The sequence below is a fragment of the Lepisosteus oculatus genome, chromosome 12 (assembly GCF_040954835.1).
Source record: "Lepisosteus oculatus isolate fLepOcu1 chromosome 12, fLepOcu1.hap2, whole genome shotgun sequence".
In the NCBI taxonomy this organism is placed as follows: Eukaryota; Metazoa; Chordata; class Actinopteri; order Semionotiformes; family Lepisosteidae; genus Lepisosteus; species Lepisosteus oculatus.
Genome location: NC_090707.1, coordinates 37,279,437 through 37,283,176, shown reverse-complemented (window position 1 = coordinate 37,283,176; position 3,740 = coordinate 37,279,437).

Below are 3,740 nucleotides of genomic sequence, written 5' to 3'. Positions count from 1 at the left end.
ACGGGAGGCGGAGGAAAAGAAGAGCAGGAGAGCCGGAGAGGGAGCGATGGGGGGAAAGAGAGCAGGAGAGGAGCCGGGAGGGGGAGGGGGGTGGGGAGCAGGACAAGGAGCGACAGGGAGCAGCGAGGAAAAGGGAAAGCAGACGGGGGGGGGGGCAACATCTATTATTCAGCCAGCCTGACACGGCCAGCCAGGAGCTTTCATGTACAGCTTAATATTTGATGAGTCTGCTGGCTCTGGGTCTCCTGTGACAACACTGGGGAGAGAGGGAGCGCAGGCAGGCAAGAGGGAGGGAGGGAGAGGCTGTGGGGGTGCAGAGAGGGAGAGACAGGCAGGAACAGGGTCTGAGCTGACACGGGAGGAAGAAAGGCAGAGGGCAGGCCGGAGAGGAATGGAGAAGAGGGGGAAGAAAAAGGAAAAACGGAGACTGAGACAGAGAGAGAGAGAGACAGGGGGCAAGGCGGAGATGGAGAAACCCCCAGGTGGCGACATGCCAAAGCACCCCCAACCATTAACTCGGGGCGCAAGAACCAGTTCACACGCCAACCACCTGCCGCTCCTCGGTTTTCCACCTCTGTCCCCCCCAGCCTCCTCCTCCTCCGATCCTCCTCCTCCTCCGAGGCCTGCGCCCGTGGCGCCGCTGCTCAGCCCACAGCTTACACTCCAGACTCCACTGTCCGGCGCCCCCCTGCTCCCAGCACGAGCCCTGCGGTCCTGTCTCCCAGGAGGCCAGACCCAGGAACCTGCGGCTCACGTGCGACTGCTGCCCACACTTCTCCGCGTAAGGAATTCCGTTCTGATCTCCTCCGCCGGCGCTGCCCTGCGCCACGCATTAACATCAGAGAGCCACAGCCTGTCCCAGCAAGCAACGGGCACAAGGTAGGGCACGCCCTGGGCGGGACGCCAGTCCATCGCAGGGCACACACACACTCAGGGCCAGTTTTCTCAGAAGCCAGTTTACCCACCAGCGTGTCTGTGGACTGGGAGGAAACCCACATGAACACAGGGGGAACATGCAGACTCCGCCCAGACAGCACCGCAGGAATTGAACCCGGGGCCCCAGCGCTGCGAGGCAGCCATGCTGACCACTGCGGCCATGAACTGACCCCTGTAATTTTCTTGACATATAGTGATACTTCTGCATTGCCTGCAAGACGTTCTGGATAAAACAAACGCACACAGTACACAGCAATCTAAGCAGCAGCAACAGAGTGCTATGCAGAGTAAACACAGCGCTATGGACAGAAGTTCATAAAACATTTATAACGCGCCAGGTTTACACTTCCTTTTTCTCCCGATAAAAAAACACAGAACAATAAATTTGTCCCATAAATCTTTCAGGGAGTTATAGTCGGGCCAGATGGATAAAGAGGGAACCAAATTGAATTTGCCAGCACTCAGATCTACAGAATAAGGAGGGATGCTGTTAGCTTTCTTATTTCTGTCTCTGCCTCTCTCTCTCTCTCTCCCTGCAGGGTAAACGTGCCCAGCGTCTGGGCGGCGCAGGTTCATGCCCTCGGATTTCTGTTTGGCAGTCGCAGCCGCCACCCCCCGCCCGCCACACACAAACACGCACGAATCAGGAGGTTAAAAAGGGACAGCAGCTCTTTGTCTCCATCTCCTCTCGCTCACCGGTTTCCCCCCTCCTCTCTCTGTCTTTGAGATTCGATCTTTTTTCAGACTCCCGGGCACTTACGGGATTACAGTGTCAGAAGGCAGGTAGAGAGGACCCCCTCCGCCCAGATAGAGAGCCTGGTCGTTAATAGTTAATCGAACAAACTATACACAGAGCTACAGCACAGATGAGATTGGGGCGTTCATCCCATCTCGTTGGTGGTCAGTGCTTGATGCTTTAGTATTGATTCGGGGGTCCCATCCCACCGTTTCTTAAAAGAAGCCAGGGTGTCAACTGCAACAACAAGCTGGGCGGCTTGTTCCACACTCCCACCACTATGCAGGTAAAGAAGTGCCCCCTGTCCTGGTTGCTCTTCTCTGGTTAAAGTACAGAGCGCCAATCTCTACGAGAAACATACATAACTGCATACAGGTGACTAGAACTGTACACAGATGTGAATGTAAGATTTTAACTCAACATCCCTGGCTTTCAATTCCACACTTTTAATTTTATGTCCTGGCATTCTCTTCGGCCTTTTAATTGCATCCCCCCCCACACTGTCTAGAAAGCAATCACAAAGCTTTCAAAGCAATAACACTCAGCAGAAGACTTCCAAGCGTTTTTCAACGCCAACCAATTATTACTTGAGAGGCTCGGTGCTCCCGGGGCAGGGTGGCCAGCCCTGTTGAGTTTCCTCCACTCCCCGCTGTTCTGGCTGTGGCTGACGGTGGAATTCTGGGATCTGATCTCTCCCTCTCTCCCTCTGTCTGCCCACATGCCCCACCTTCTCCCCCGGCACTCCCTCAAACCGCTGCCCTGCTGCGCCGACTAATATCCTGCTGCCCCTGTTCGTGCTGCGACAGGAGAGCCTCCCGCTGTTTCTTTTCCGAACCTTAGGATCTGTTGTCCCTGCCTCAGTGTGTGCCCTTCAACCCATCCCTCCATTTTCCAACCGCTTCCCCCAGTTCAGGGTCGCTGTCCCGGCAAACAACGGACACAAGGCAGGGTACTCCTTGGACAGGACGCCAGTCCATCGCAGGACACACACAGACACACACACTCACAACCTGGACAGGACGCCAGTCCATAGCAGGACACACACAGACACACACTCACTCACAACCTGGACAGGACGCCAGTCCATCGCAGGACACACACAGACACACACACTCACTCACAACCTGGACAGGACGCCAGCCCATCACAGGACACACACAGACACACACACTCACACACCCTGGGCAGGACGCTAGTCCATCACAGGACACACACAGACACACACACTCACAACCTGGACAGGACGCCAGTCCATCGCAGGACACACACAGACACACACACTCACTCACAACCTGGACAGGACGCCAGTCCATCACAGGACACACACACTCACACACCCTGGACAAGATGTCAGTCCATCGCAGGACAGACAGATGCAGACACACACAGCAGGGCCAACTTTCCCAGAAGCCTGTTAACTAACCAGCATGCTTTTGGAGGAAACCAGAGCACCCAGAGGGAACCCAAGCGGACATGGGGCGAACATGCAAACTCCACACAGACAGCACCCCAGGACTCCAGCGCTGTGAGGCGGCGATGCTATCCACTGCGCCACCATGCCTGCCCCTCACCAACAAGCCCATCTCCAACAGTTCTGTGTCACTCCCCATGCTACGCCGGGAGAGCCTCTGTTTCTTTTACATATTTTCGCTTCTTATTATTTTCCTCCCCTGCCTCAGCGGCGTGCGCCCTGTCGTTTGTTAGTGGCAAAACATTTGCGTTGTGCCGAGCGGGTTTTCTCCCCCGAGTCCTCGGCGGCGCGATACCATGTTAAACCTGAGCTCCTGAAATTGCCCTGTCTCTCCCGATTACTGTCATCCGGCTCGCGGAGCTGTCCCTGGTCCTCTGTTAGCGCTCCCTGCTTTGCAGCGGGAGACCGTTCTCTCAAGAACCCCCCCCCCACACACCAGCGCCTCTTTACAGCCACCGACATGACCTCCGCCACCCCTCCCGGTCTTGAAACAGTAGCGGTAAATCCTTCAGCGGAATTCCAGAACGAGGAGATCCAGGTACCAATCGCAAGAGCGACAGGGAGGGTGGTGTGTATCCGATCTGGGGTTAGGACGAG